We start from the raw sequence: 11,847 nt of genomic DNA on the forward strand, positions 1-11,847 counted from the left end.
AGGAGGTGAGCACAGAGGAACAAAGTGACTGAATCCTGTCTCTAAAGGTAAAACAACTGTGGGGACAGAACCGACAGTGGGCTGTGGAGTTTGTGCTGGGCCAGGATCCTCACCAGTAGTTGTGCCCGTTCGAGGTGTGGGAGGAGAAACTGTCCTCGGCAGGGCCGTCTTGGAAGGAGCACTTGAACCTGGGCCGCTGGGAGGCTCAAGTGGGATTGGAGAGGCGGAGGTGTTCCTGGCGCCCTGGGTCACAATTTCTGGTGATGTCTCACGTGGAGAGGTGGTTCCTGTAGGTGTCTTTCTCCTCGGGCTGTCTGTAGCAGTAGGCCCAGTGAGGCTGGTGGACTTAATGGCAGCAAGGCCAGAAGCCGTCTCCATGACAACCGCCACTGGTGGAGTGTTTGAAATAGAAGCTCCCTCCAAGGAGCCAATCACGGAGATGCTAGAGGACTCCCAGAATTCTTTGGTCATAGGAGATGTAGCCATGGTGCCTCCTGCTACATAGGCCTGGGACTATGTGGGAGTAGGGGCAAGGGGAATACCTGGAAAACTATTCCAACCATGGTTCCTGTTTCCTTCCTGTAAGACAGGAATATTCCAGTTTCCCATAATACAGTGGCACTAGCCTTAAACTTATCCTGGATTCAAATTCTGACTCTTCCATGGTGATCTGTGGCAACTCATACCATTTAACCAGATGAGTGAGGGAACCTGTTACAGTGGCAGCAGCATCAAACTCAAATAGAAATAGACTTGGAAAATATTGATATCTGTAACCATATATTGTATTTTTATTCATTTTTCTTAAGTATTTCCTAATTAAATGTTTAATAAGCCCTTATCCTCAGTATTAGAATTGATACTAGGTATCATTTCCAAGGCAGAAGAGTATTAACAGTAGGGTTAAGTGACTGGCCCAGGGTCACACAGTCAGGCCAGATTTGAACCCAGGACTTCCCATCTCCAAGCCTGGCTCTCTATCCACTGAGCCACCTACCTTCCCCTTTCCCAATTATATTTTGATCTGATTCTAACTGCACTGGGGAGTGAGCTACAAATGTGACACTTCAGAGAGCCAAAATAGTCAGCTAGAGAGTCAGAAAGACTTGGGTTTTAATTTAGCTTTTGACACTCCAAGCATTTATTAGATAAGGCCTATGTGCCAGCCACTTAACTAAATGTGTGATCCACGTGTAGTAACAGGGGAACCACCTTATTGCTCTCAATATTATTATTCTCATCTATAAACTGAGGAGGGTTGAAGTAAAACAGTCTCCAAGGTCCCATTTCTCCTTTGATACCTGAGAGTACTCTTACACATAGGATACTCCAAATGGAAGAAGCTGGCAGGGGAAGGAAAGCAAACTTCTCTTCGGGCCACTGCAGGGGGGAGCCAGGGAGACAGCTATAATACGATGCCAAACTTTCCTTTCACAGCCTTCTTTGCCACCTCTAGCCATGATTCAGTATCACATTACCAAAGAGCAGAAAGCAGAAACCTAGGTAAGACCAATGCTTCACCAAGTATGACAGCAGCTGTCATTGGCTGTAGGGAAAACTCAATCTCCCATGAGGAAAACAAACATTTATTAAGCATCTACCATGTGCCAGGTGCTGCGTTAAGTGCTTTGTAATTATTTTTCTCATTTGATCCTTACAACAACCCTGGGAGGTGGGTGTTATTATTGTCCCCATTTCACAGATGGGGAAAATGAGGCAAGCAGGGGTGAAGCACCTTGCCCAAGGTCCCATAGCTAGTAAGAATCTGAGATCAGATTTGAACTCAGGTCTTCCTTACTCTAGGCCCAGTGATCTATTCACTGCAATAAATTGTTGCCTCCAAAAGGGAAGCGTCTGCTTACCTGTGGGAATGCCAGTAGACACTATCTCTTGAAGACCACTTATTGCAGCTGTCTGAGTATTGCTTCTCAAGAGCGGCACCGTGTCACTTTCACTGCCTGAAAGAAAGGATGCCAGAAGAACCAGGCGTTCAGTCATGAAGGACATGAAGGAAACTGTTCCTCTAGGTTCTAATTACAAAGAATAAGCATGAAGAATGACTTCTGATCCTCCTTCCCTCACTCTCCCTGGTTCCAGGAAACTCCCCCACCAAAACTCTTTCTTCTCTTGAACAACAGCACTTCCCACAGATCCAATTATTTCAACCACCAGTTCCTGCTAACAATAAGCAAAAGGTAATTTTTCCACAAGCCCACCCTCCCGCTCAGGAGGATGTGCAGTAAAACCAGAGAAACCACTTGGGTCCAGCAGACATGACCCCCACACACAAATATGGACCCTCAGTAAGGGAAACCAGGGGAGAAGAGTCTTCTTGCCACACTCAGTTCTTCTTCCCATGGTTCCCAACTCAATCCTCTAAAGAGAAGGTTGGTGCCTTACTTGTCAAAGGGAGAGGGTTGGAAGGAGTGGAATCAGAAACTGGCCCTTTCCTTGGGGTGCTGTCCACTGTCACGATGGTTTCTTGCAGGAGAGATGCTGATGTGGAGTGGTTGTCAGCCACAGAGGAGGCGATAGCTTGTGGGGAGGATTCTGTCATGTCTGTTTCTGATGCTGTAATGATGCTGACCATCCCCATGGTCTCCTGAGATGGAAAGGCATCGGGGGACACGGTGCTTGTCCAGGACGCAGGAGCATTGAAAGTGGGAGATATGGACGAGCTTTGACCCAAAGACGAATGGGCAGTTTTGTGGGTGTCTACTCTAGTAGAGATTCCAGGAGAAGACGATGTGGTAGGATTCAGAGAAGGAGAGCTTCTTCCCTGGGAAGGAGAGCCATCTGCCAAGGTAGCTACATTCCTCTCCACCTGCATATCTGTGCTAACAGAAACCAAAGTACTTGACAAAGGAGGGATTGGTGTGACTTTGGGACTGGGTACACCCTCTGCCACAGTTTTCGTTGGATGTGGCCCAAAGGGAATTGAGACAGCGGGGCTGGTACTTGCCCTCCTGGAGGTCATAGTTAAGGGAGTAGACCAAGGCAAATCTGTGTTTGTCACCCTGCCAGATGTTGTGACATCTGTCCTAGAGCCCATGGAGGGAGGAGTAGATGGGACAGGGGAAATGCTGCTGGTAACCACTCTGCTTGATATGGTGCCCAAAGATGAATTCTCCCACCCTCCTGGGGCCAGAGTAGAAGATGAACCCATTCCAAAGCCTGGAGCCTTGGACGTGTGAGGGTCAGTCCTCATAGAGTCATCTAATATAGACTCTGATGTCTCAGTGGGCATAGAAGCTGTTGAGTTTGGACTGTCCCCTATAGGAGGTGAGGTGGCAGATGTACCCAATGAACCTGGATCAAAAGGTTTAGTTGAAGAGGCATTTGTAGGAGTGGCCTGGCTCCAGTCAGGGTCCAGACTTTGGTGCTCAAGGTGGGATGTGGTGGAGGGAGATGTAGAGGAGAGTTTTGTTTTCACTGTAGTCTCTGGGTCAACCCCAGTCGTCATACTGGCCACAAGAATGTTGTTCATATCTGTAGAGATTGAGGTGGTTAGAATGGATGGGAAAATATTACTTTTTGTCCCCCTGGCGCTCCCTCATTTCTAACCAGCACTGTGATATCAGGGTATTCTTGAACTCTGGACAAATTCAGTTTGCTCTAATCCTAATCCTATTACCAAGGAGAATCTATTTCAGGCACAGATGCCCTGGGGAAAGCAATAAAATGTCCTCCAGAGAGTCCAGACCATACCCCTGCAATAGTACTAATAGTCTTCCACCCCCAATCCTCAGGAGGAAAGAGAGGAAGCAATAGATGGAGAATGGGGATGACGGGCTTTGGTCACCTCCAGAACCTGGGAAGCTAAGCAAAAGAGAAGAGCAGCAGGTTAGAAGAACAGCAAGGAAAAGCACTCCAACTGCTATAGATATCAGTGTTTACACCAAGGTCCCATTCAGAATTATAGTTGAACATCTGGCTGACTTTACTTATTCAAGTGGACAAATTGACATAAAGGAAAATGTGTAGAATTTAAGAGTCAAATTCCAGCTCTGATTCCAGCCTCACACCGATCAGAATGGATAATATGACAGAAAAGGAAAATGACATGCCAGAAGGAATGCAGAAAAATTGGGACACTAATACATTGTTGATAGAATTGTGAACTAATAAAAACATTTTGGAGAATAATTTGGGACTATGCCCAAAGGTCTATAAAACTGTGCATACTCTTTGAGCATTTGAGCAATAACACTACTAGGTCTGTACCCCAGAGATCAAAGAAAAAGGAAATGAACCTTTATGCACAAAAATATTTATATCAGCTCTTTTTGTGGTAGCAAAGAATTGTAATTTGAGGGAATGTCTATCCATTAGGGAATGGCTGAACAAGTTATGGTATAATATTGTAATAGAATATTATTGTGCTATGAAAAATGATAAGCAGTATACTTTCAGAAAAACCTGGGAAGACTTGCATGAACTGATGCAAAGTGAAATAAGCAAAAACAGGAGAACATTCTACACCATAACAATGATGTTACTTACAATGATCAACTGTGAATGACTTAGCTATTCTCAATGATACAGTGATCCAAGGAAATTCTAAAGGATTTATGATGAAAAATGCTATCTACCTCCAGAGAAATAACTGATAGAGTCTGAATGCAGGCTGAAACAGACTCTTTTTTTACAGCCTTGGACCTTCCACCCTAGAATCAATGCTATGTATTGGTTCCAAGGCAGAAGAGTGGTAGGGGCTAGGCAATGGGGGTTAAGTGACTTGCCCAGGGTCACACAGCTAGGAAGTGTCTGAGGCCAGATTAGAATGTAGGACCTAGGCCTGGCTCTCAATCCACTAAGCCACCCAGCTGTGCCAATTGAAACAGACTTTTAAAAATTATTTTTTTATATCTATGTTTTCTTTTGTAGCATAAATAGGGAAATATTTTGTATGAATGATCATGTATAATCTTTATCGGGTATTTGCCTTCTGAGAGGGGAGAGAGGGAGAGAGAGAATTTGGAACTCAAATTTTTTTAAATGAACGTTAAAAGTTTTTATTTATATATAATTGATAAAAAAAAGTAAAAAGTAAAAACAAAAAAATAATAATGATCCCATAGTTACAGTAGTTTTAGGTGTAATCCAATTGAGTGTTGGATTTATAATCAGAAGATCTAGAAAAGGACCTCCTTAGTGATCCAACCCTCTTATTTCACAGTTAAGAAATCTGAGGCCAGAAAGGTTGACTTGCTCCTGATCACACAAGGAGTAAGCATAAAAGATAGCTTTTAAACCTAATTCTCTGACCACAAGCCAGGGCTCTTTGGACCCTCTGGTTACCGACCAATGTACCAATGGACTTTGGTGGGATGACAAGTTTTAAATCTGTTCCCTTAAAAAAATAAATATAAGCCCCTGGGAGCAGCTATGTGGCTCAGTGGATTGAGAGCCAGGCCTAGAAATTGGAGATCCTAGATTCAAATCTGGTCTCAGATACTTCCTAAGATAACCCTAGGAAAGTCACTTGACCCCCATTGCCTAGTCCTTACCAATCTTCTGCCTTGGAAGTAATACACAATATAGATTCTAAGACAGAAGTTGTGTGTGTGTGTGTGTGTGTGTGTGTGTGTGTGTGTGTGTACATATATGAGTACTAGCCCCAAATGAGGAGAGAAACAAAAGATGTTAAACCAGGTACATGGAGTCCACTATTCAACTCCACCCTGAGATGGCCCTGCAAGCCTGGAGATGGAAAGGGAACATGCAAAGCAGTACAAAATTCTCCAACTGCTAGCCAACCTAGCACCCAGCCTAGACCACAATGTTGACATAATGGGAGAGGCTTCACCCCAGTCACCGTTCCAGGGCAGCAACGACATGTGAGCCCCACCAAGGAGGAAGAAACCATGACTTCTCAATCAGCAGAGGTGTCAGGTTCCCAACACCAACCCCAGCCACAACTTGGCTGCCTTTGAGTGCCAAAGAGTATTGTCAAGAAGAGAGCTGACCCTGTGATGTGTCTTCCCCATCAGCCATCACCTTCTCTGTGTGAGAAGAGAGCAGATGCCTCCATCCACAAGAATTCTTAGAGTATTGTAGAGTCCAATCACTTTCTACCTTATAGACCTAAATCCGTGCCGTGGGATTATAAGATTTTTGAGCTGAAAGGAAATTGAGAAGGATGGAGGTGTGGAAAGAGCTCAGTTGAACTACTAGCCCTTCTGAGACCTGCATTCAAGTCCAGGCTGGGTCATTCCCAAAAGTATGACTTTAAAAAAAAGTAATTTCTCCTCTCCAGTGTTCAACTTCCTCTTCTGTAAAACAAAGATGGGTGGTAGAATTATGAACTAACACAAACCATTCTTAAAAGGAATTTGGAATTATGCAAAGAAAGTGACTAAAAGATCCATATTCTATGATCCAGAGATACCACTGCTAGGCATCTGATAAAAGCTTTCCCATCTCCTTTATATACTAAAGTATGAACAGCAGCCCATTTTTATGATAGCAAAGAACTAGAAACCAAGCAGATTTACATCAGTTGGGCAACTGGCTAAACAAATTGTGATATATGAATGGAAGACATGATGAACATGATGAATACAGAGAAACATGGAAAGACCCATGGGGGTAGCTAGGTAGCTCGGTAGCTCACTGAACTAAGAGCCAGGCCTAGAGATGGGAAGTCCTGGGTTCAAATTTAGCCTCAGACACTTCCTATCTTGTGATCCTGGGCAAGTCTAAGACAGAAGGTAAGGGTTTAAAAAAAATGTGTTTGGCCCCAAAGGAGAGAGAGAAAACACCTCTACTCCAGATCTCTTTTGCAGACATAGCAATCCATAGATGTGGACCATTACATATAAAATAACATTTTCTTATGGGTGTGGTATTTGGCCTTACTGGATATTTTTTATCTCGCTCTTTTTTTTTAATTCTTACCTTCCATCTTAGAATCAAAACTGTGTATTGGTTCCAAGGCAGAAGAGTGGTAAGGGCTAGGCAATGAGGGTCAAGTGACTTGCCCAGGGTCACACAGCTGGGAGGTGTCTAAGGCCAGAGTAGAACCTAGGACCTCCTGTTTCTAAGCCTAGCTCTCAATTCACTGAGCCAACCAACTACCCCCTCACCCTTCTCTTTTTAATAATTTCTTTGGTTTTGGGGGGAAGGAGAAAAGGACAGGTGATGAAAAATACAAGATATCAATAAAAATCTGTTGGTGGCCATTAACATAAAGGAGACATGACAATGAAAGACCAAAACTCTGATCATAACAGTGGCCAACCAGGACTTCAGGAGTCTTGATGATAAAAGCATCCTCATCTCCCCCCTTGAAGGAGGTGATAGACTGGGGATATGAAATAAAGGATGCATTGATCAAGATGCGGCTAGTAAGCTGACATGTTTTGTTTAGCTGTATTTCTTTGTTGAGGAGGGAGGGTTTGAATCATCAAGATATTCTAGTAATGGAAAAAGGAAACATCAGTGTAGGGAAAAGTAATCAAGGAAATTCCATTACAGGCTGATCTTCCTAAGTCCCTCAAGACTACACTCTTCGTTGTCATCCCTGACTTCTCCTCCCTGAGCTTGACTCCACTCATGTCAGTCAACTGTTGTTTTCACATGTTTAAGGGTCCTTCTATTCCTTCATTTCTATTTCATGTTCATACCACCCTAGCCTAGATCCCCACATCTCTTTACTCTTTGACTATTGCAACAGCCAGTCCTGACTAGCTTCCATCCTTCCAGTCTGGCCCCTTTCCAGGCCATCTTTTCCATCTGTCACAGCAAACTGACTAAAGCCCATCTCTCAGCTCTCAAAATCCTCCAGCACCTATACTTGCCCACCAAGTAAAATTTCTGCTCCTCATCCTGGTATTCAAAGCCTTCCATAACCACACTCCAAAGTACCTCTCCAACTTTTCCCCCACTGAGCTTCTTATCATCTACCTTCTAGACAGACTGAATGTCTCACTATGTCCCCCAATGTTTCCTGGGCTTTCTGACCTCTACACCTGAGCCCTTCCCAACTATATCTCCTCCTGGCTCTCCTACAGTGCCACTGGTTTCATTCCTAACCTTCAAGGCCCTAGTCACAGACAAACTCTGCCACAAAGTCTTACCCTCATTCCTGGAGAATGGAGCAACATGAACTGAAATCTCCCCATCCCACCACTCCATAGGCCAATAGTAAGATTAAATTGGGAATTAATTATATGTCCTTGCCCTTCCGGATGGGGAAGGAGGGGGAGGTTGGCTCCTTAGGACCTAATAATTCACTTGGGAAACCAGGAAGAAGATAGAAAGCCACTAGTAAGTGGAGGAAGAACAGAAAAAAACTGGGCTAGGAACCCTAAGACTCTGGAAGAAGGAATGATTGTTCTTGATTCTCTCTGGGCTCTATCCTCTTAGGGAAGATGTGGCAAGGAAATCCAATGGTCAGGGAGTAGCCTTTGCCCCACCCAGGTTGCAGCTTTGTGACCAGAGTGTCAGATGAGGAGTGAAAGGATAATACCGGTTATTCACACATTACCCAGCACTCTTTCAATTAATGTGACAATTTCCTGATCAGAAGGCTGCTGAAGGCACAAAAGAACAACGTCTTTGTTTACAAAGAGTCAAAGAGCCCTGAGCATTCTTCTTCCTGGAGCTATATACTGAGTAAAGAAAAAACTAGAGGGCTGGTGTCCCTTTTCCCTGAATACTGTCCTCTCCCATCCCCTTTCCTTTGCATCCCTCTCGTGATCCCCTCCACTAGGATTCCTCTGTTGTCCCCAAATAGCCCCTGACACACTTTGAACAAGCCTTAAATGTTCTTCCCAAGCACTGAATGCCCCAACAGGATAGTAATACTTAAGCCTCTGATTCTACTTTTAAAGGCAGATAGTCAGAAAGAGGAAGAATTCATGATAACTCAGGTATGCTTCCCCAAATCAGAGGCACCTCCTAGAGATGACCTCAATCTGTGTAAGGAAGCAGAACTGTTCTGATTTTTTTTTTTTAATCTCAAAGCGCTCTTGGAAACCCAAGGGCACAGAACAATGCAAATAGGGATGGAGGCCAATACCTAAAGTAACTACCCTAAGGGGGAATCTGCCTGAGCCCCACTGTGAAAATTTCTTGGAATCTCAGTCCAAGGCCTAACATGAATACTTCTCAGTAGTGTCAAGGACCCGTGTGATCAGCCCCTTATCCCCAGGGATACTTGCCTGCTGTCCTGTATGAATGGCGGTGGAGAAGGGTCCTCCTCTCATCTAGAGTGAATAACCCAAGGGTCTGCACCATGTGAATAGCTCCAAGAATGCCTGCTTAGTGTCTAGCGTGTGTAACTGTGATAGTGGGAACATCTGGTTTTCAGGAGGAATAGCTCTTCCCGGTGTTGCTTGTTACCTGCCCTCCCTGGGATTCTACTCTACACAAAGTGAGTAGCTTTGGGGTATCTGCGCAATTCCCACTGTGAATAACTATGGAGTGCTTTGCCCCTTGGGTAGTACAAATACAGATGCCTGTAGAGGATCTGCCTGATAATCAATGGAAGCGGTACAGACACCCAAAGCAGTACCCAGTGTAAATAACTCTGGGGTGTTTGCCCAGTGTCCACAGGAAATAACTCTGGGGTGGCTATCCAGTATCCAAGAAGAATAGCCATGGTGTGCCTGCTAAGTGACCAATGTGAGTAAATGCGCCCATAGGCCAGTGTGAACAAAGTGGGGGGCAGGGGGAGCCACCAAGCGGCCAATGGAAATAGACTAGAAGGAGCTCTCCCCCCCTTAACCACAGATGTGTTTGCCCGGTGCCCAGGGGGTCTTCCCTGTCCGGTGTGAGGAGCCTGGGTCTGTGCGGTGGCATTATTTGACTCGGAATGAAACCTCTGGGTAAAGCAAACTCGTCTCTGTTGTGGCAACATTATTTGGGGACAGCTCCCCTGATACCTTTCTGATACAGCTGATGTGTAGAGTTTGTGCAAACCTGCCTGCTATTCAGGGTATTATTCTCCACATACAATGTTCTTTGACCACAAATCCTGCAGCTATTTGCCTAGCCCTGAAAGCCACTGCCTGTGACTCATTCTCTGCCCCCCTCCCCCAATTAGCCTACTGGTCTGGGCTGGGGGTGTGGGAGAAGGAAGGTTGCCTGAATCTAGTCAGCTTCCTGCCTCACCCGCCAACACTTAGAAGTCCATCTGGCGTGGGAGTGAAGGACCCTAGACACTGATTCTAAACTCTGGCTCTAACATGATCGGTTAACTGAGCATCATTTCAAAGATCCCAAGAAAGCCCTGTGGTCTTTGGAACAGAGAAGCTGCCAAAGTCTTGGCACGCTTTTGTTCTCCTCTAAAAATGGAAGCCAATAGTCTCCAGAGATCATAGTACTTACATCTAGAAGGGACCTTAGAAGTCAGTCCCCCTATAAAGTCCTCACTGCTTTTTATTGACAGGGAATTTTGAGATCCAGAAAGAAATGACTTGCCTAAGGCCATGCATACTGTAAGTGTAGGAGTCTGGATTCCAGCCTAGGTTTTCCTGACTCCAAATCCACTCATGTCCCACCAGGGGATCACCTAATACTCCAAGGAGGAAAGTCATACATGGTTTGGCTCTCTTTGTCCATGGAGACTGAAAGTGAGTTCACCACTGGGAATCTCCACCCCAACAGCAATTGGGCAAATTGGGCAAAATATCATTATTTTATTTTTATAATAATAAATAAATAATAATAAATATAAAAATAAATGAATGTATTATTTATATTAGTTTAACCCAGATCTCAACCCATTTATCAGTGAGACCTTTATCTCCACACCTCCACACTCTCTCCTACACCCTCACTACCACTACATGTTCCCCTAGCTAAGACACCACAACCCCTCTCTGAGAACCATGGTTCTGGATTCCTCACTCTCTCCTCTTTGGGTTGCCCTGTTAGTATCACAAAACTCCAAAAGAGACCTATTTGGATGGAGAGTCAGCCCCCAGAGACTGCCACTCAGTGACTCTGGAGAAACTCTTTTTCAGGATTTCCAAGCATGGATCCCTTTCTAACTGTGAGGGTCATTCCCTCAGCCACAATTTCTTCATCTGTAAAATGGGAAGATCAATAATACTTGTATGACCTACCTCAGAAGATTTTTATGGCAACAGTGTTTTGGAACCCCCAAATGTCACAGTAATGGAATTTACTGTTGTGTCAATTATTATTTGCTTTGGTCCAGACATTGCTATGGAGGAATCAGGGTGAAGAAACACTCTATGCCAAGCCATATCTCTTCTGTAATAATCCTTAGAGAAATGGGGAGGAGGGGCAAGTAGCTTGCCCAAAATCACACAGTTTATGTCAGAGGAAGGACTTACACCCAAGTCTTCCTGACTTTGGGGCCAGTATTCAATATATTATATTGTCATTAATAATGATAATCATGATAATAACAGTCATTAATAGAAAAAACAAGATAAAAGGATAAAAGAATTATTTAAAACAGTTAAGGAAATGGAAACATAAAAAGAAAGAAGATAAAATGAAAAAAAAGAAAAACAAAAAAATAAGAAAGAATAAAATTGCAAAAGACATAAAAGAAAAAATAACAATCATTATAATTAACAACTACAAAAAAAGTGACCCATAAGAAATCCCCACAGCCATGTCTTTTGAAGCCATTTTTTCATCTCTACAGGGAGAATAGAGGTATCCAAAGAAACAGAGTCCCTAGAAGAGCCAGTGCCAGCAGGGAGTCTTCAGGGGGTGGATATCACCAGGAAACAGTCCCACACTAGGAAAGAACCCCCAGTATAAGGGATGAACCTCTTATCAAAAGGTCTGGTTCTCATATAGCTGCCACAGCACCTGCCTGGGTGTACCTCCACATTCAGGATCTAACTAGGAGCCAGTTTG

This window comes from Monodelphis domestica, chromosome 3, assembly GCF_027887165.1.
Source record: "Monodelphis domestica isolate mMonDom1 chromosome 3, mMonDom1.pri, whole genome shotgun sequence".
In the NCBI taxonomy this organism is placed as follows: Eukaryota; Metazoa; Chordata; class Mammalia; order Didelphimorphia; family Didelphidae; genus Monodelphis; species Monodelphis domestica.